This window comes from Bos grunniens, chromosome X (genome assembly GCF_055505025.1).
Source record: "Bos grunniens cultivar Pamir isolate PY7600 chromosome X, Bosgru_T2T1.0, whole genome shotgun sequence".
NCBI lineage: Eukaryota > Metazoa > Chordata > Mammalia > Artiodactyla > Bovidae > Bos > Bos grunniens.
In genome coordinates this window covers 128,288,777-128,311,058 of record NC_141194.1, presented here as the reverse complement: position 1 = coordinate 128,311,058, position 22,282 = coordinate 128,288,777, and the positions used below count along the sequence as shown (strand labels likewise).

Below are 22,282 nucleotides of genomic sequence, written 5' to 3'. Positions count from 1 at the left end.
TCAACAACCTCATCTCTGGCTCTGTTCTTTCTTAAACAGGGCACTCAGGGATTCAGTGATTCAGCATCTGAAGTGTATACCACTAATGAGGTCTCTTTAAGAAAAAGAATACAAAATTAGGTAGGAGACTCTGGGGCGGGATGGGGGGCAGGCCCTGCAAGTGAGGAACCCTGAAGCTTAAAATTCATTAGCATCACATAAAATCAACTTCTAAGAAGAGTCACCAGTTTGGTAAAAGCACCATGCTGCTTCATATGCTTGCTACCTTGACAAACGTGTCTCCCTACTTGAAATGTCCCTTCCCTGCTTTTACCTAGCAACTTATGCTTTGCCAGTGGTGTGCTGGAACCAGATCACAGGCTCAAGAGAGCTGATTGTTAAACAGTAATTTTGTGAACTGGTTTTTAAACACAGCCATTACTCAAAGTTTAATTAAATAAATTTCCAATTAAGTAAACTATATTAAAAGTAAAGGTAATAAATACTCAAAACTCATCACTTCCTAATTATTTTTCCACACTTTATTGTTATCTGTGTTTGTGATGCTATCTCCATCCATTGCATCTATGTGGTGGAAATAGCCTATAAATATGTGCCACAGTACATCTCTTCCCAGCTCTGCATTCATGGACTTCACACTGATAGCTTAAAGTGGGTGGAAGTATTTACAGCACAGAAATCAGCAAATGCCACAAGTCAAGACTTGGTTTTCCCTAGAGAGCCAATTGTAAAGTATTTACCAGCACACCAGTGTTATAACCCAACTCAAGGAGCACCTCTGTGCAGCCTGCTCTGATTCTCTCCTCCTTAGATGCACGTGTGCACACGCATGTACACACACAAACACACACACATACCAGTTGATCACCACACCCCTCCTATACCCCATGATAGCATTTTAACATACTCTATTTCAAGAGTTGGTTTAATTAAAGGCAGGTACTATGTTTTTCCAGTAGTCATGTATGCATGTGAGAGTTGGACCATAAAGAAGGCTGAGCGCCAAAGAATTGATGCTTCTGAACTGTGATGTTGGAAAAGACTCTTGAGAGTCCCTTGGACTGCAAGGAGATTCGACCAGTCCATCCTAAAGGAAATCAGTCCTGAATATTCATTGGAATAACTGATGCTGAAGCTGAAACTCCAATACTTTGGCCACCTGATGTGAAGAACTAACTCATAGGAAAAGACCCTGATGCTGGGAAAGATTGAAGGCGGGAGGAGAAGGGGATGACAGAGGATGAGATGGTTAGATGGCATCACTGACTCAAAAGACATGAGTTTGAGCAAACTCTGGGAGATGGTGAAGGACAGGGAAGCCTGGCGTGCTGCAGTTCATGGGGTTGCAAAGAGTCAGACATGACTGAGCAGCTGAACAAGAACAACTATGTTTTATCCATCTTTGTATCACAAATGCCTCACACATTGTAAGGACTCAATAAACGTTGGTTGAGTTTCTGGATTCAGTTTCTTCTTATGTCAAATGAGAATACCTGCTCTCCCTACCACATGCAGACCTTACAAGGACAATTGAAATACTAGACATGAAGGCACGTTGAAGGAAATAGTGAAAAGTGTCCTACAAGTGCAGGGTATTATTTTCACATGTTCATATAGTTTAATGAGTTTCTATCATAAAACACCTGTTGAAACATATAATTCTAGCTTTTCCTTGTTCTCTTGAAAGATTTTCTGACATTTAACCCCTGGGCTCCCTGGGCCTCTTTGAATCTTTCTGGTGTGAGAGTCAGGAGAAATTGCTTTGTTTTTAACAAAGCTGACTATAAAGTATGTTCCTATAAAGTTGATTTTGGAAACCTACAAAGAAAATGATAAAAATCAGAGATATATTGCCATTGAGGGAAAAATCCCAGTTGACATTTAAGGACCCAAAATGATAAAAGGTATCAAAATAGATTAAACCACTTTACCCAAAACTCTCTTTTTTGGTATCCTATTTCATTTTTATTTGTCTTATTTAACAGGTTCAAATATATAGTTTACTATGTGTCAGACACTATTCTAAGTGCTTTACAGATATTAACTCATTTAATTTTCATCAATCACTCCTTTTCATTTTTTAGTATTCATAGTAACAACTAACATTTATTGGGTGCTTGCTATGGAGCAAGAATTTGCTAAATTTTTATGTCTTATTATTCATGAAAACCTCACATTAGCCCTCATTATCTCCACTTAATGGAAAAATGAACTGAAACTCAGGGTGTTAAAAACCGTCCCATATTCTCCTTGTATAGATAAGGATACTGGGTCACAGAGGTTAAGTAAATTCCCCAAGGTCACACACTTTGTTCCACTCTGGGTCATTTCTGGACCATAACCTCATGATTCTGACTTTACTCTTGCAGCCCCTAAACCCACTCTTCCCTTCTTCTCCTATGTGGATATTTACCAGATAATGATCACATCATCTCCTACTATGTTGGGCAGTAATAGCAAACTATATCAGTATGCACTGTGACATGAGTCTGGCTTTCAGCCAAGAGAGCTGAATTTGCTCTGCCACTAACCAGCTGTCACATTTGGGGAGCCCCAAAACCCAGTAGGACAGAGAAGGCTTCAGCATGGCACCAATAATGCAGCCAAGAATTGCCTGCTGTAGTGGGAAGCCCCTTGAGGAAGGATGCGGCTACTCCCAGCACAGTGTTACAGAAGGTTGCAAGCCTGGCTCCAGGGCTCTTCCCTTTCTCACCCTTGGAGGACTGCCTTGACCACCAGACCTGTGCAAGAAACAGGGTCATTGGAAACTGTATCCACTCCCTCACTTATGTCCTTGATCCCACACCCTTTGTACTGAGTATTTGATGGTTCTGCTGCTACTGCTGCTAAGTCGCCTCAGTCGTGTCCAACTCTGTGCTACCCCATAGACGGCAGCCCACCAGGCTCCCCCGTCCCTGGGATTCTCCAGGCAAGAACACTGGAGTGGGTTGCCATTTCCTTCTCCAATGCATGAAAGAGAAACATGAAAGTGAAGTCGCTCAGTCGTGTCCGACTCTTAGCGACCCCATGGACTGCAGCCTACCAGGCTCCTCTGTCCATAGGATTTGCCAGGCAAGCGTACTGGAGTGGGGTGACATTGCCTTCTCCGTTTGATGGTTCTAGAGCAAACCAAACATGCAACTTCAGGCCAGTGTGAGTTGATACTGTGATTAATATAATCCTAGGTCTTTGGACCACAATCAGCTTTCATGGTCTGACCTATATCAGATCTCCTGGACAAGTTATTCAACAGCTGTGAGTCTCAACTTTTCCATTTCTAAACATATGAGTCAGTGCTATGTTGTAGAAAGAAAAAAAGAGTTCTGTGTAAGACAAGATTTTTCATTCATTCATTCACTAAAGCAATGTTTATGGAGTGTCCACTCTGTGTCAGTCACCAAGTCAGGCACTGGAGACAGAGAGATGAACAAGACTGATATTGGGTAGTCCCAGCCCTTACAAAGTTTACCTTCTAGTTGGGAAAATAGGCAAGGAATGAGCAAATAAGCAAATACTATAAATTTGGATAAGCGTCACACGGTAAACACTGTGATAGAAATAGTGTGTGGAGATGGGGGTAGAGGCAAGTTTACTTTTCACAGAATATCAAGTAAAGTTTCTCTCAAGTGGCATTTAATGCAAATCAAAACTACAATGAGGTACCAGCTCACACCAGTCAGAATAGCCATTATTAGAAAGTCCACAAACAAACTCTGGAGAGAGTGTGGAGAAAAGGGAAGCCTCCTACACTGTTGGTAGGAATGTGAACTGGTGCAGCCACTATGGAAAACAGTTTGGAGATTCCTTAAAAAACTAAAAATAAAGAATTCCCTGGGGGTCCATGGTAAGAACTTTGAGCTTTCACTGCCAAGGGAGTGGATTCAATCCCTAGTTGAGGGACTAAGATCTCACAAGCCATGAGGCATGGCCAAAAAGAAAAAAGAAACTAAAAATAGAGTTGCCACATGATCCAGCAATCCCACTCCTGGGCATAAATCCAGACAAAACTATAATTTGAAAAGATATGTGCACCCCTGTGTTCGTGGCAACACTATTTACAATAGCCCAGACAAGAAACAACCTAAGTGTCCATCAACAGCTGAATGGTTAAAGATACGGTATAGACAGACAGGAGACTACTACTCAACCACAAAAAGGAGTGGAATAATGCCATTTGCAACTACACGCATGGACCTAGCGACTATCATACAAAGTGAAGTAAGTTGATAGAGAAAGACAAATACCATATGATATCACTTATATGCGGAATCTAAAATGAACTTATCTATGAAATAGAAACAGATTCACAAACATAGAGAACAGACTTGTAGCTGCCAAGAGGGGTTGGAGGAGGGATGGACTGGGAGTTTAGGATCGGTAGATGCAAACTAGTACATGTAGAATAGGTAAGCAACAAGGCCCTACTATATAGCACAGGGAATTATATTCAATAACCTGTAACAAACCATAATGTAAAAGATCATGAAAAATAATACATATATATGTATAACTGAATCACTTTGCTATACACCAGAAACTAACACAACATTGTAGGTTAACTATGCTTCAATAAAATAAAATATCAAAAATTAAATAAATAAAAATTGAAAAGCAAAAAAAAAAAGGCAGTATTTAATTTTTTATTATTTTAATAGATTTGTGACCTTGGCCAAAATTACAGTAAGCTAAAAAAATACAACAGGTAACTGCTCTGAATCTCAATGGGTGTAACTCCTACTTCCCAGGATTCTTGTGATGATCCAGTGAGATAATATGTATAAAACAACCAGCACATAGTAAGCACCCTATGAATGTTCATTCCTTTTCCCTTCTAGCTTGAGCAATTGATATTTTCCATCCTGAAAATTGCTTAAGATCACACAATCTGCTTTGGCAGGTATTTACCTATCTAGTTCAACAGTCAGGATTTCAGTGGACAAACCAAGACATCCGGAAATTAGCAAAAATAATATGCACTTACACTTTAGGATTGAATCTAGACGCTTTCAATTTAGGGTTTCCCCATCATGAAGTCTGGATAATCCTTCCTCTAAAATAACCAGCTGTCTGAGACTTCCTTGGTGGTCCGGTGGTTGAGACTCCATGCTTCTAATGCAGAGGACTGTGGCTTCCATCCTTGGCCAGAGAACTAGATCTTGTATGCTGTGCAGCCAAAAATAAATAAATAAATAATCAGCTGTCCAAGCAATGAATTAATGTCCTGTAATTTTCCAAACTGTCTCCAGCCAGACTTCCCTATCACTGACTTAACCTTCAACAAAAAGTTACGGGAGATACCCACTACTGGATCCTTGTACTACCCAAGGATCTGGCTCCTTGATTTCTCTGTAGGGTGAAACAAACCTTTAATAGGGAAAGGAGGCTGTGGTTCTCACCTTACAGGTGAAGGACTAGCAGAGTTTAATTTTGATGCCCAAGGGCACATAGCAAATTTACTAGCAAGCTCAGACCAGAATTCAATAGTGGCTTTGCCATTATTTTCTTGCTTAGACTAGTCCTTGCCTAGGGTGATGATTAAAAAATCAATTCAGCAGAGCTAAAACCCCTACTGACTGGTCATCCCATCACAAGACATACACACACTAATTGACAGAGTGATGTTGGTTTTGTCAAGAATGATGTGATGATTTGCGGCTGACACTCACTATCTTACAGAATCTATACTTAGAGCTAAGATGGAGATTATTATACAATAGGCCAGTCCCCTGAAGGTCACTTGGTAGAACCTCACTTGACCACACTTTAAGAACACAGTGCTAAACACACACACACACACACACACCCCACCACCACCAAAGTAGTCAAACTTTTTTAAAGAAGTGCTCATTGTTAATAATGTACCCACAAGTAAAAGTTTAAACCATGTTTCAGTTACAGCCTGAAATGTGGGGAAGATCACACTGTTGGGCCAGGAAGAAAGGAGGTGAAAGTTGCTCAACCTGACAAAGCAAAAACAATGTTCTTGGTTTCTGATTTAAGATATTTTTCATATTCAAGAAAGAATTGCTGTTTATTCAAATACTGCTTCCAATTATCAATATTAAAGAAGATAAATCTCTAACTTAAATTTTGTCTGAATCAACCATGGTATAACACAAATCAGGACCTAAAACCCTGGGGAAATTATGAAGTTTTCGTCTTTAGAAAAATTACTGATGATATGCTTTTACCCTTAAACAAGTATGCTGCTGTGCTGTGCTAAGTCGCTTCAGTTGTGTCCAACTTTTTGCAGCCTCATGGACTGTAGCATGCCAGTCTCCTCTGTCCATGGGATTCTCTAGGCAAGAATACCAGACTGGATTGCCATGCTCTCTTCCAGGGGATCTTCCAGACCCAGGGATCAAACCCGTGTCTCTTACATCTCTTGCACTGGCAGACGGGTTCTTTACCACTAGCGCCACCTGGGAAGCCCAAAACAGGTATACTTATTTCCAATTGTTTTCAATACAGTCAGTCTCCAACCTAAAATTTAAGAGCCCTGTCAAAATTAAAATAGCATACTTATGCATTAAGTTAAACTATGGCTGTTTTCAAATTATTCAATGCAGAAACCATGGAGTATGCTTGAAATAAATTAGAAGCAATGGCTGTAACAGTGTTTCCCAAGTTGATGCTTTTGAGCAGCTCCTAGAAATAGCGCTAGTAATATCCCCGGTTTGGTAGCCAAAGCAATTTAAGCAAATTAGAGATGCTTAAGCTTTTGTCAAATGACCGTACTAAAATCAAATTTGATACACTTTAAAAACCAATATTATAGATAGTAATTATAATTGCTTCCAACAAGTCAATTGAAAAACCATCCCAGACCTCCAACATAGTGTCTAAATAGGATTGTCCTTTAAGCACAATTCTACATAAATTACTCAAAGCAACAAAAGAACAGAAGTCACTGTAAAACAGATGCCATTTGATACTTTGTTTCTTCTAAAGCATTCAAAGTGTTCTGGCTTATAGTCAAAGTAATCTATGGCTGGAAAAATTCTTGGAGAAAAAGAGGAATTACTGGAATATGAAAGAACCTGCACTTTACCATGAAACAATGTTATGGTTCCTGAAGTGAACTTGCTTTTCCTTTGTCTTGTTAAAAAAAATATGGTGAATATAAGTCATGAGGATATTTTCTCGTATGTTCCTATAGAAGACAGGCTACATAAAGCTGTTTGGGTATTATCCAACACAAGACCAGATGTTCTTAAGTGAAAATGGTGTGAAATTGGGATACACAGCAAATGTTGATCTCTATGACACCACTTTGCTCTGCTTTTTCTTCGGCCCTCAGCTTGGCTGCATGCTCTTTTTTCATCAGCTCTTTAAATGACTGTCCTCAGCACTCTCTGCTCTCCTCATTGCTAAGGCTTTAATGGATGGGCAGAGCCAGATCTGTGTCCTCTGCTCTAGTCCCGCTCTCCCCATCTCTCCCTGGATGTCCCAAAAACCTCCTAAACTCACTTGTACAAAAGTGATCTTGTTGTCTTTCTCCATCACGTCCACCAGCCCCGCATCATTTCCCACAACCTTTTACCTATTGCCACTACCTGCTGTTCCTCTGTATTTCAGCTGTGCTTGCCAGGATTTCGGGAGCCACTCCAAAAAAAATTCAAGAAGTAGGGATAAAGTGTGTGGACTTTGGAGTTAGGATACTCCAGATGCAGTCACATTCTAATTAGAGAAACTATCAGCAAGATTCTCCCACTTCAGTTCAGTTCAGTTCAGTCACTTAGTCGTGCCCAACTCTGTGACCCCATGGACTGCAGCATGCCAGGCTTCCCTGTTCATCACCAACTCCCAGAACTTACTCAAACTCATGTTCATTGATTCGGTGATGGCATCCAACCATCTCATCCTCTGTCATCCCCTTCTCCTCCCACCTTAAATCTTTCCCAGCATCAGGGTCTTTTCAAACGAGTCAGTTCTTCACATCAGGTGGCCAAAGTATTGGAGTTTCAGCTTCAGCATCAGTCTTTCCAATGAATACTCAGGATTGATCTCTCCTTTAGGATGGACTGGTTGGATCTCCTTGCTGTCCAAGGGACTCTCAAGAGTCTTCTCCAACACTACAGTTCAAAAGCATCAATTCTTCGGTGCTCAGCTTTCCTTATAGTCCAACTCTCACATCCAAACTCTCACATCATTTTCTTATAGTCCAACTCTCATATCCATATGGAGTCCATAGCTTTGACTAGATGGACCTTTGTTGGCAAAGTAATGTCTCTGCTTTTTAACATGCTGTCTATGTTGGTCATAACTTTTCTTCCAAGGAGCAAGCGTCTTATAATTTCACGGCTACAGTCACCATCTGCAGTGATTTTGGAGTCCAGAAAAATGAAGTTGCTCACTGTTTCCATTGTTTCCCCATCTATTTCCCATGAAGTGATGGGGCCAGATGCCATGATGTTAGTTTTCTGAATGTTGAGTTTTAAGCCAACTTTTTCACTCTCCACTTTCACTTTCATCAAGAGGCTTTTTAGTTCCTCTTCACTTTCTCCCATAAGGGTGGTGTCATCTGCATATCTGAGGTTATTGATATTTCTCCCGGCAATCTTGATTCCAGCTTGTGTTTCTTCCAGTCCAGCATTTCTCATGATATACTCTGCATATAAGTTAAATAAGCAGGGTGAGAAAATACAGCCTTGACGTACTCCTTTTCCTATTTGGAACCAGTCTGTTGTTCCATGTCCAGTTCTAACTGTTGCTTCCTGACCTGCATACAGATTTCTCATGAGGCAGGTCAGGTGGTCTGGTATTCCCATCTCTTTAAGAATTTTCCAGTTTGTTGTGATCCACACATTCAAAGGCTTTGGCATAGTCAATAAAGCAGAAGTAGATTTTTTTTCTCCCACTTACTAATTCCATATAGAGTCTGGCCACTATAATCAGGCAGGATTCACAGCCTATATCACCTACTTGCAAGCTGTGTCACCTTGGGCAAGTTATCTAACCTTTATGGGCCTGATTTTCTTCATCTGTAAGACAGAGATAATACAGACGTATTGCATGCAATACAAGGACCGGTACATAGTAACCACTCAGTAAATATTAGCCATTATTTTAGTTGTCTACATTCTTCCCTCATCCAATCATGTTCTCCTTCCAATATTTTATTGTAAAAACTCCTGAACATGAAGAAAAGCTCAAAGAATTGTACATTGAACATGCACATCCTTATCACCTAAGTTCTACTATTGTTAACAGCTGGCTATACGTGAACCGTGAACTTCCTGATGTTCAAGCTGGTTTTAGAAAAGGCAGAAGAATCAGAGATCAAATTGCCAACATCCACTGGATGATGGAAAAAGCAAGAGAGTTCCAGAAAAACATCTATTTCTGCTTTATTGACTATGCCAAAGCCTTTGTGTGGATCACAATAAACTGTGGAAAATTCTGAAAGAGATGGGAATACCAGACCATCTGACCTGCCTCTTGAGCAATCTGTATGCAGGTCAGGAAGCAGCAGTTAGAACTGGACATGGAACAACAGGCTGGTTCCAAACAGGAAGAGGAGTACATCAAGGGTGTATATTGTCACCCTGCTTATTTAACTTATATGCAGAGTATATCATGAGAAACGCTGGACTGGAAGAAACACAAGCTGGAATCAAGATTGCCGGGAGAAATATCAATAACCTCAGATATGCAGATGACACCACCCTTATGGCAGAAAGTGAAGAGGAACTCAAAAGCCTCTTGTTGAAAGTGAAAGTGGAGAGAGAAAAAGTTGGCTTAAAGTTCAACATTCAGAAAATGAGGATCATGGCATCCGGTCCCATCACTTCACGGGAAATAGATGGGGAAACAGTGGAAACAGTGTCAGACTTTATTTTTGGGGGCTCCAAAATCACTGCAGATGGTGTCTGCAGCCATGAAATTAAAATATGCTTACTCCTTGGAAGGAAAGTTATGTCCAACCTACATAGCATATTCAAAAGCAGAGACATTACTTTGCCAACAAAGGTCCGTCTAGTCAAGGCTATGGTTTTTCCTGTGGTCATGTATGGATGTGAGAATTGGACTGTGAAGAAGGCTGAGCGTTGAAGAATTGATGCTTTTGAACTGTGGTGTTGGAGAAGACTCTTGAGAGTCCCTTGGACTGCATGGAGATCCAACCAGTCTATTCTGAAGGAGATCAGCCCTGGGATTTCTTTGGAAGGAATGATGCTAAAGCTGAAACTCCAGTACTTTGGCCACCTCATGCGAAGAGTTGACTCATTGGAAAAGACTCTGATGCTGGGAGGGATTGGGGGCCGGAGGAGAAGGGGACGACAGAGGATGAGATGGCTGGATGGCATCACTGACTCGATGGACGTGAGTCTGAGTGAACTCCGGGAGTTGGTGATGGACAGGGAGGCCTGGCGTGCTGCGATTCATGGGGTCGCAAAGAGTCGGACATGACTGAGCGACTGAACTGAACTGAACTGATATTGACTTTATTGCATGTCTATCCATCTATCCATCCATCCATCCATCAGTCCACCTTAACTTTTTAAGCTCTTCAAAGTAAGTTGCAGCTTCAGTTAACTCTATCCCTAAATGCTTTAGCATGCTTGTCATTAACTAGAGTTTAATACTTAATTCCTTTTTTAGATAAAATGAACATGTAGTGAAATGAATGAATCTTAAGTATATGTACTTTGATGAGTTTTGACAAATGCACACACCTGTGGAACCCAAACCCCTGTCAAAATATAGAACATTTGCATCACCCTAGAAGGTTGTTTCATGCCGCTTCATACCTGGGATGCCCCTACCCTTTCAAAAGGCAGTCACTGCTCTGATTTTTTTTTTCCTTGTCAGAGATTAGTTTAATCTAGTCTAGAATGACATATGAATGGAGTAATACAGGATGTACTCTTATCCTCAATCTTTTTAATGGTGGTAAACTTGATGTCAAAAAAACCTCCCTGTTGTTCTGATTTGCACTAATTACTACTGAGGATGAACTCCTAAAAAGTTATCACTTAGGAATTCTTTTACATTCATTTTTCTATTGCCTTAGACTCTGCAGACAGTAGGGTAGAGACTTGGTTCTTGGTTTATCAGATGTGAAAACTTGGACAAATTACTTGACCTTCCTGAGCTTCAGTTTCTTCATCTCTAATATGGACATAATAATTGATTTATCTTATAGAACCTTATAGGATTGTAAAAATTATGAGATACTATACCTAAGACACAGAAATTGTTCAATGAGTGTCAGCTATTATTATCAAGTGTTTCATTTGGATTAAGAATAATTACTGTGCTCTTCCTTCCATACCCACATAGCTCATACCCTCATGACCTCCTCCTCTCTACTCAATTGTCACCTCATCAGTGACAACTCCCTTGATTGTCATATTTTAACACAGCAACCAACCCCAACACTGTTTCCCCCACCTTGCTGTACTGGGTTGAACTGTGTTCCTTCAAAAGATATGTTCAAGTCCTAATACCTATACCTGTAAATGTGACTTTTTTCGGAAATGGAATCTTTGCAGATGTAGTCAAGTTGAAATCAGGTCACACTGCATTAGGGTAGACCCTAAGTCCAATTACTGGTATTCTTGTAAGAAACAGAGAGACACATAGAAACACACAGGAACAGTATCATGCAACAATAGAGGCAGAGATTGGAGTAATGTGTCTACAAACCAAGGACTGAGGGCAACCACCAGAAGCCAGGAAGAGACAAGGAAGCATCACCCCCTGGAGCCCTCAGAGGGCCTGCCAACACTTTGATTTTGGACTTCTAGCCTTTAGAACTATTAAAGAATAAATTTCTGTGGTTTTAAGCCACCGAGTTTGTTACAGCAGCCCTAGCAGATGAACAAATTCACTTATTTTTCTGCATATCACTTGCCATCTGATATAATAATTATTTTGTTTATTATCCATTTCCCTGACTAAAGGATCCATTAGAGCAGGGACTTTTTCAATACTTATTAATGTTGTCTGTGTCAGGTCTTAGTTATGGCTCATGGGATCTTTCTCAATGTGGCACGCAGGCTTAGATGCCCTGAGACATGTGGGATCTTAGTTCTTCAACCAGGGATTGAACACACATCCTTTGCACTGCAAGGCAGATTCTTAACCACTGGACCACCAGGGAAGAGGTACTTTGTTTTGTTCATAGTGATTCCCTAGCACTAAGAGGGTATCTGACATAATAGATCCTCAATAAACGTTCATGGAAGGAAGGAGGGAGGAGGGAGGGAAGCAGGGAAGGAGAAAGTTGGTTTACTATTCATATATAATACACTATTATATACTATTCATATGTAATACAACATATAAAACATTATGAGTTTATCTTCTGCTTTTTAATTTTCAGATGATTTTTGATGTGAAGTTTTTGTGTTCAAATTCATCTTTTTTTAGTGGTTCCTTGTCATCAATATTATTCTTAAAACAGCTTTTCTCAATCTCATGACTGAGCTTTTCTCACCTTATTTTCTTAGTACTTTATAGTTTAATTGTTTTGTTATGAAAATTTTAAATATAAAGAAAAGTAGGGAGAATTAGATAATGTGCAGTTTCATTTTTTATATTCAGCTCTTTATCCATCTGGGGTTTATTCTGATGAGTGGGATCAGAGTTTTAGCTGTTATTTCATTTCAGGTTTTCTCAAAATAATTAACCAACTTTTACTGACTAACCTATCTTTTCTTTCCCAATTTGAAATGGCACCCTAATGACCATCTAAATACTTATATATATATTTCAATCAGTAGAACAGCAGAGAAATCTCAGCAACAGGCATCTATTTTTAATCTTAGCATCACTTTTATTTTTTCCTAGCATCACTTTTAAAATGCTACTTTCTAAGTTTTAATATCTGTTAAGTTCTCCTTCATGACTCCTTTTCCTCCTCACCATTTTTTTAAATTTTTTATTTATTTATTTTAATTGGAGGATAATTACAATATCGTGGTGGTTTTTGCCATACATCGACATGAGTCAGCCATGGGTGCACATGTGTCCCCCGATCCTGAACCCCCCTCCCACCTCCCTCCCCATCCCATCCCTCTAGGTTGTCCCAGAGCACCAGCTTTGAGTGCCCTGCTTCATGCATCAAACTTGCACTGGTCATCTATTTCACATATGGTAATATACATGTTTCAATGCTATTCTCTCAAATCGTCCCACCCTAGCCTTCTCCCACAGAGTCCAAAAGTCTGTTCTTTACATCTCTGTCTGTTTTGCTGTCTTGCATACAGGGTTGTCATTACCGGCTTTCTAAATTCCATATATATGCTTTAATGTACTGTATTGGTGTTTCTCTTTCTGACTTACTTCACTCTGTATAATAGACACCAATTTCATCCACCACATTAGAACTGACTCAAATGTGTTCTTTCTTACAGCTGAGTAATATTCCATTGTGTATATGTACAACAACTTGCTTATCCATTTGTCTGCTGATGGACATGCTTCCATGTCCTGGCTACTGTAAACAGTGCTGCAGTGAACATCGGGGTTCATGTGTCTTCCCTGTGTATTCTTACAGATGAACTTCAGAATCATCATGAAGTTTGGAAACTGGTTGGAACTGTGTTAGATTTATCCATGTATTTATAGAAGAAAGCTGCCACTACCTCTGTGCTGGGGCTGCTGTCCTGACTCACATCTTCACCTCCTGCTTAGCCTACTAGCCACCTTTGGGCCCAGTACTCTCCAAGCCAGCCTCTATGCTGCTGTCAGAGAGGTCTTACTAAATGGGCAAATGAGGGTCACTTCTCTGCTTAAAACTTTTAAGTGACTTCCCTTTCCATTCAGGACAAGGTTCTGTGATCTAGCCCCAACTTACTTCTCTCCTCACATGGGCCAGCCATTCTGAAGAAGAACCTCCATCTGCTCTCGTCTTTTTACATAAACCACTCTGCCTAAAAAGACCCTTCACTGACCTTCTTGCCTACCTCCCCTCAGGCCCCCTTTCCTGAGGCCCCCTGGGAAGCACTACCTGATCCAGCCTGGGTTTCACGTCCTCTTCTCTGCCTCTGGACATCTATCTTGGCACTCAACATATTGGTCCCTAATTGCTTATTTATCAAAACCTTGAGCAAGTCACTTCCTCCTGGGCTTCAGTCTCCCCACTTAAGAATAAAGCTGGACTATGATCTATATGCTAGCAAATTTGGAAAACTCAGCAGTGGCCACAGGACAGGAAAAGGTCAGTTTTCATTCCACTCCCAAAGAAAGGTAGTGCCAAAGAATGTTCAAACTACCACACAATTGCACTCATTTCACATACTAGCAAAGTAATGCTCAAAATTCTCCAAGCTAGGCTTCAACAGTACCTGAACCAAGAACTTTCAGATGTTCAAGCTGGACTTAGAAAAGGCAGAGGAACCAGAGATCAAATTGCCAACATCCACTGGATCATCAAAAAAGCAAGAGAATTCCAGAAAAATATGTACTTCTGCTTTATTAACTATGTTAAAGCCTTTGACTATGTGGATCACAACAAACTGTGGAAAATTCTTAAAGAGATGGGAATACCAGATCATCTCACCTGCCTCCTGAGAAACCTGTATGAAGGTCAAGAAGCAACAGTTAGAACCGGACATGGAACAACAGACTGGTTCCAAATTGGGAAAGGAGTACATCTAGGCTGCATATTGTCTGTCACTCAGATTATTTAACTTATATTCAGAGTACATCATGAGAAACACCAGGCTGGATGAAGCACAACCTGGAATCAAGATTGCCGGGAGAAATATCAATAACCTCAGATAAGCAGATGACACCACCCTTATGGCAGAAAGTGAAGAGGAACTAAAGAGCCTCTTGATGAAGGTGAAAGAGGAGAGTGAAAATGCTGGCTTAAAGCTCAACATTCAAAAAACAAAGACCAATGGCATCTGATCCCATCACATCATGGCAAATAGATGGGGAAACAATGAAAACAATGACACTTTATTTTTCTGGGCTCCAAAATCACTGCAGATGGTGACTGCAGCCATGAAATTAAAAGACACTTGCTCCTTGGAAGAAAAGCTATGACAAACCTAGACAGTCTATTAAAAAGCAGAGACTTGACTTTGCCAACAAAGGTCCATCTAGTCAAAGCTATGGTCTTTCCAGTGGTCATGTATGGATGTGAGTGTTGGACCATAAAGAAGGCTGAGTGCCAAAGAATTGATGCTTTTGAACTACGATGTTGGAGAAGACTCCTGAGAGTCCCTTGGACTGCAAGATTAAACCAGTCAGTCCTAAAGGAAATCAACCCTGAATATTCATTGGAAGGACTGATGCTGAAGCTGAAGCCCCAAAACTTTGGCCATCTGATGCAAAGAGCTGATTCATTAGAAAAGATCCTGATGCAAGGAAAGATTGAAGGCAGTAGGAGAAGGGGACGACAGAGGACAAGATTGTTGGATGGCATCACCGACTCAATGGACATGAGTTTGAGCAAGCTCCAGGTGATGGTGAAGGACAGGGAAGCCCTGCGTGCTATATAGTCCATAAGGTTGCAGAGTCAGACATGACTGAGCGACTGAACAACAGTGATGTATAAGGTAGGATTCTTTCAGCTTAAATTTTATACAGTCCCTTGTTTCAAAGCTAATGTAACAGAATTGCCAAATAGACAACTTCTCAGTCAACATATGTTTGTGCTAATTAAACTGATGCCACATTGACTCTTCTGTCTGGGGAAAATAAATGCCCACACTGATGACCTTAGGAAAAAAAAAACTGAATCAAAGGCAAATCATATACTTGTAGTGCTTCTCCTGAACCTATTGTAAATCTTTAGAAATAAGTAAGCTGTATGTGGTATGTTACTCATTTCCCCATGTGGTGGTTTAGTTGCTAAATCATGTCCGACTCTTTTGACTCCATGGAGTGTAGCCTGCCAGGCTCCTCTGTCCATGGGATTCTCCAGGCAAGAATACTGAAGTGGGTTGCCACTTCCTTCTCCAAATTTTCTCCATAACTACCAATTTAAGTGACCCATTTCCCCTCAAATTCTAAACAAATGACTTAAATGCAAAGCACTTTTAGAATTATTGGAGATGTCTAACAGATTATTTTTATTTTTTAAAGTTTTCATTTTATATTGGAGTATAGTCCATTAACAAGCTCCAGGAGTTGGTGATAGACAGGGAAGCCTGGCGTGGTACGGTCCATGGGGTCGCAAAGAGTCGGACATGACTGAGTGACTGAACTGAATTTTAACAGAGATTATTATTATTTTTTAAACTTTTTATTCTACATTGGGGTATAGTCCATTAACAATGTTGTGGTAGTTTCAGATGGACAGCAACTGATAGTGATAGTTCAGGTGGACTTGGCCATACATACACGTGTCCATTCTTCCTGAAACTCCCCTCCTGTCCAAGCTGCCATATAACATTGAGTAGAGTTCCATGTGCTATACAGTAGGTCCTTTTTGGTTATCCATTTTAAAGATAGCAGTGTGTATATATCCATCCCAAACTATCTCTTCCCCTCATCCTTCCCCTCCAGCAACCAGTTTGTTCTAAGTCCGTTTCTGTTTTGTAATAAGTTTATTTGCATCACATCATTTCCTTTTAGATTCTGCATACACGGGATGCCATTTGACATTTCTCCTCCAAAGGTAGATCAGAATATCTGAAGCTAGCATCACCCAGATCCGCCCTGATTTTAGATGAAGGAACTGAGACTCAAAAGAGGCCAAGTGGTTTACCCCTCAGGAACACAGCCCCTCCACACATGCCCATTAAAAGTGGAAACTGCAATAACTGTCTGCATACTAGCCACCTTTGCTAAAGCACCAGTGAACCACTAGAGACAATAAACTTGCATTATTAAAGCGGAGGTTTGCTGGTGTTAAGGATTATAACAAATAAGCTTTAATCCCCTCTTTTAGTGAGCTACTTTATTAGGGGGGAGGGAGACCTTTGCTTTGCTGCCACATCAAACTTAACTATGATTAGGCACCAACAAAGTAGTAAGCATTAGACAGCACAGGAAATATCTGTAGAGTTCTTTATGCTTGTATAATTGCCTCAAGCATTAGTCACTTTTAAAAAATCACACACTTACTTAATAATGGAAGACAGAATTTACTACCAAGTCTCTTTTCATTAAGATTTCACTTCATCACCAAGAATTAAAATCCATCCCCCAAACCACTACCACCAAAGAAAACATACTGAACCCACATATACTTGAGGTAGACCAACGTTATCATTATTTCCCCTTATGAGGAAACAGAAGCCTTAGGCAAGTAGCTCAATGCTAAGTGCAATTCAGTAAGAGCTCCTCTTCTTGATTAAACTGGACTGTTATAAGGGAAAATTAAAATGGTTTTAAAATTCAAAAATTCCATGGCAACAGGAAACAAACTAAAAATGACACACACACACACCACCTTTCGGTTGTCCGTTATCTCTTTTTGATGAGAAATAAAGACTAAAAGATGACATTTCAAATAGACACCTTCCTTTGTTGACTAGAAACTGACTTTGTGTCCTAGAAACTGAGGTCTTTCATTGTTTTTGAGCAGTAGTTCTCAAAGTGTGGTCTCCAGCCATCACAGCAGTACCTGGATTAGAAATGCAAACCCTCAGGCCTCACTCCAGACCTACTGAATCAGTTTTTGGAGGTAAGGCTGGGGATCTGTATTTTAACAAGTGCTAACATTCAAGAACCACTACAGGATCCAAGCTGCCTTATCTGGGGTGGCGACTGGCTGAATAAACTTAACACTTTCATTGTGTTATTAGTCAATATTCACTTTTTCTACCATGTGATCTGTCTCAAACAGCTCTCAAGGGTAATTTCTGCACAAGGTTAGTCACCCCATAGAACCCTGGGCCCCAAATTCTAATAAGCCCACGTCCAGGTTTCCAACATCTACTAGTCTCCAAAGCAAGGCAGTATTTCTCCATCTCAGTGGCCCTTCCACCAAATGATTTCCTCTGACAGTCCCAAAGTGAGTGGATCAACAAGCTCCCCCTACCCTGTTAAATCTCAAGTGTGCCCAGTTCCTCAAGGGTAGGCGTCCCATTGATCTATAACTTTGCATCTCCCTCATATGGGTAAGCACGGGTACTTAAAATGAGCACATTTTGTCCAGATATGTGTCTGCATCATAAAAATCTTCCAAATTAGGTGTCTTGCTGCTTTCTGCAGATGCACACTTGAAAAGCAGATATGCACAAGTTTCCCTTTAGGACCCCATCTCATCCAACCATGAGATATTTTTTTCTTGAATCTACCAGCATTCTCAATTGTTTGAAAAAGAGTCAATTTTTTCCAGATCTATAAATATCTTTTATTTTGCACATTTACATTTAAATGTCCATTTACATTCAGTAACAATCTGCTCCTTCACCCAACTGCGAAAATACACCTTCTTGATTTCAAATATTTTATTTTAAAAACTGTTACCATTTTTAAAACTCCAGATGTGTTTCAGAACATTTTTTAACTGCAGTTAACTAGAGAAAGGACATCTTACTTAAGTACCAACAGACTGTTGTCAACAAGGGTCCTGCGGTTCGCAGATGGATACCGTGCAATTTTTCTCCTATTATACTAATCAAAATTGCATCGTGATCCACCCGACAACAGCAAAACAGGTCATTTTACAATGATCAAGTATCAGAACTTACAACCTTTAAACATTAAAAGAAGATGATAAATTCCTCATTTCTTCCACAGGCCGGGACAAGTGCAATACTTTATATATAACACAAGCAGTGCAACAAATCCCCACCCATGAATGAATGGGTGCGAAGACTGGAGATTCGTGCGAAGACTGGAGATTCGTGAGAAGGTAGGGCCGCAGAAGAAACACAGTATCACAATCAGTTTTGCATGGATTTGCACAGCCATATATCCACACGCTGAAATGCAAACCAGCAAAACTAACTGTAAGTAGCAGTGTCTTTGAATGTTCTCAGCATCAGCAAGAGCCGTTATCCAAGAGTACTGGAAGTGCCCACACTACAGTAGAGCGCTGCCAAAACTACCTGCACTGTGAGCACTTTGGTACTACTGGGACCTGATCTTATGCTTTGATACCAAAAAACGTGTGCTGCACACCACCCTCACCCCTCTGCTCCCAACAAACAAGGACAAAACCAAAGACAAACCTTTGAAAGGCGTCCTATGCAAATTATCAGTCAAGGTATATTTTCCAATGCTGTATGTCAGGCAGCCTGTGCCAGAAGGAGCATTTAGGGCAGTAGATTCTGAGCTGCTTCACTAACTGCACTAGATGCACCTTAACACAAGAGACACGTTCTGGGAAACAGCTCCAAAGCACCGACAGCTTCCTTCTGCACAAACTACAGGTCTCAGTAGCCATTGATTAAATCACCATGGTAATGTAAGAAGTGCTTGCATTGCAGTAGATCTCAAAAAGCTACCTGCACTGTAAGCACTTTTACATGGCCAAGGCCTATTCCTGAAGCAAAAAAGCAAAAGTGTCTTTCGTGAGCTCTTCTTTTCCATCCTCACTGACCTATTCAGACTCACCTGGTTCAAAAAAAAAAAAAGTTAGATACTGAACAAGTCAACTACTAGTTAATATTCCTGAAACAAGCTTTTCTTTGGCTTAGAGAGTCCCAGCTAGGTTTTGGAGTTTCAGCCAAGTCCTGAGAAATATTAATACTCTGAATTATTTACACAGAGTTGAACACAAATAACACTGGCAATTTCAAAAGTCCAATTCTTATGTATAAGCGGATTTCGGACCTCCCCTCTCCATCTTTCCACCAAGAAAACTTGGTATCTGCATCCCAGAAAATGTGCAGGTCCATTACCTCCCTCCACCCCGGTTTTAGAAGAGGTTTATTTAGAGAAAGAAGCATATGAAAATCAGAGTGACTATCCACTTCTTGAGGTAGGGCACCATACAAAAAATGACTGTGAGATTAAATGAACATTCCCTGCCCCCACTCCATTAATAGACTATGAGAGAAATTTTAAAGCTGGTTTAAGAAACGCAGCCTTCCACGCTCTTCACATAATGCACAGATGGCCTAGAGATGTCACATTTTGATCTATTTCAAAGGGCTCTTGTTCTGTTTAAACATTTATGGACCCATTTTCTCCATTAAACCCAAAGAAGGCAGATTAGCTTCTCTTCCCTTCATGTCATTATCGTCCATAAGCAAACCTTCTCCATTCCCAAGTGCTTATCTTACCTAAGAACATGCAGCAAGGAAATGAGCCCCTATTTGAAAAGGGTTCACAGGGTTACTCTACCTCTTCCATGATGGATTAAGTTTTGTCAAAAAAAGAAAAAGAAAAATTCAGAGACTCAGAATCCGTACTATGTTTAACTAGTGAGGGAATTTTAAATGTTGGGCTTCCTTCACGGTATTCCAAACCACTAATCTAATTTTTATAAGAAAACTCCTTAAACTGATGCATAAAAACTACACTTAAATCTAAAAATCTAAATTCTATGGAGAAAGAAGACTAAAATTAGTAGAGAAGAGGACCATTTTTCCTCTTAAATTAGATTTCTCCGCCTGTACTTTTCCCCCTTAAAAAAATACTCCTAAATGGACTCAAAAATGTATTGTATTTGATTCAACTTGGCAACACTGAGCCACACACGGGTCGGAGAGCGCCTGCCGCAATTACTATTTTTCTTTAATGAGCTGTTCATCTGGTATACCTCGCCCGCGATGGACAGCCACTCTCCCACTTCCTTAAAATGTAAAAACACTCCCCTCCCCACGAGGAAAGCCTCCACCTCCGCCTTTGTGCATCCCTCGGGTTCTTCCCGCGCCTCTCACACACTTACCTAGCGCTCCTGTTGAAGTCCGGGAGCCGCCCGCGCGCCCAGAGTGTGCTCCAGCTGCTCACACCACGCGCTCCCGTCCTCGTGCTGCAGCCGCCGCCGCCGAGATTAAAGAGAAAGAAACAAAGCATCATGGGAAACGGAGTTCTCCATTCAAAGCCCCAAAAACGCGCCAAGCCCACGCCTCCCTCCCCCTCCATTCCCGGGTTGGTGGGAGACAAGCCAAGGGGGAGGGGAGTCCTTTTTTCCCCTTCACGTGCACCCCCTCATTCCGCACCCCCAAAGTTCTCCTGGAACCTAAAGGTCAGTGATGGAAAAGAAAAGGCGAGTCGTTTCCCGCGCGCTCCCCGCTACCCCTCAACTGCACTAGGGTACTTTGCTTTTCTCAAGTCCCACCCGCTCCGTCCCCTCCCACCCAGCCAGTCAATTCTCCCCATCAGAGCTGCCCCAACGAAGATTCGCCCCTTCGGCTCCGGCCGCCGGCCCGGGCCACTCCGGCACGGGACCCGGCCCGCGCCCGCCCCTTGCAGGTGGCGCGCGCAGCGATCCCGCACCGGCCACCCCTCTTCCCGTCCCCCGCAGGCGCCCCACCACACACCCTGGGCGGCGCGCGCCACCCGAGCGCTCCGCGGACCCGGCGCGAGCGCAGCCTCCTGCGGAAAGCCCGAGGAGGAAGAGAAGCGAGAAGCGGCGTTCAGGAAATTAATCGGGGCCACGAGTGCCCGCCTCACCCAAAGCGCCCCCGGCCAGCACGACGCGGGGCCACCAGCCGTCCTGCCACCACTCGAGGAGCGCTCCGTCCCCTCGGCCCTCCGTCCGACGCTCTATCCCTGGGAAAAGCCCGCCCCTCTGCCTTTAATAGCCCAGGGAAAAAGCCCGCCCCCGCCCACCCGGCCCGCACAGGAATTAGGAAACGGAACCCCCACCCCGCCAAAGCGAAAACCCCACCGAGTCCCAGTTACCCACGGGCCGAGCGCAGTCGGCATTTTCCCCTCTTTCCCGCGAGCCGAAGTCTTTTAATTAAAGGCGCACCTCCGACGCGGGCGGGCGGCGTCCGGTGCTAGAGCCGGTGCCACTGGCGGCGAGCCCAGGAGGGCGCACTCGCTACCACCTCGTCCGGTCCCGCTCCCGCGGCGCTCGCCCCATCCCCCCACCGGAGATAGACGACGAGGCCCACGGAGCCGTGGGACCGGGGTGTCCCCCACCCGGCGCGCGCATGCGCGCCACCTCGCCGCTAGATTGAAAGTGTTCCTAAGGCCCCAGGAGGAAAGAAATACAGACACAGCATATTCACTCTGTGCACATGTGAAAGTTCTAACCTCTGGCACCTTGTGCTACTGTTGGGAGGGTTTCGCCTTTGCCAGGAGCCCCCCTCACCCAGTAAATCAGGCTTTCTTGGCAGGCATCGTTAACGGTAGCAGCCACCGAGTACACGCACAAATGCAAGGAAGATACGGTGCAATTATCTGGCTTTCTCTTCTCATTCCACAGCTAATGAGAACCAATTGAAGGCCGGCTGCTTAAAGGCCAAAGCCC

The 22,282-nt window shown here is 42.0% G+C and overlaps 1 long non-coding RNA gene across 2 annotated transcripts in view; it reads right to left on the bottom strand.

Annotated features, from left to right (window-relative positions):
- The window catches only part of LOC147341387 (uncharacterized), a 55,598-nt gene extending 34,005 nt beyond the window's left edge, over window positions 1-21,593 (bottom strand). The window contains exons 1-4 of one of the 2 annotated variants that reach the window (XR_015159621.1): window positions 21,478-21,593; window positions 20,750-20,833; window positions 6,192-6,422; window positions 4,982-5,163 (exon numbers count right to left, since the gene is read on the bottom strand). This is a non-coding gene — a long non-coding RNA (uncharacterized LOC147341387). Of the gene's footprint in view, window positions 1-4,620; window positions 5,164-6,191; window positions 6,423-20,749; window positions 20,834-21,477 lie in introns of those variants that run through there. The other variant, XR_015159620.1, reaches the window with a different exon arrangement.
- Between the last annotated feature and the right edge of the window lie 689 nt (window positions 21,594-22,282).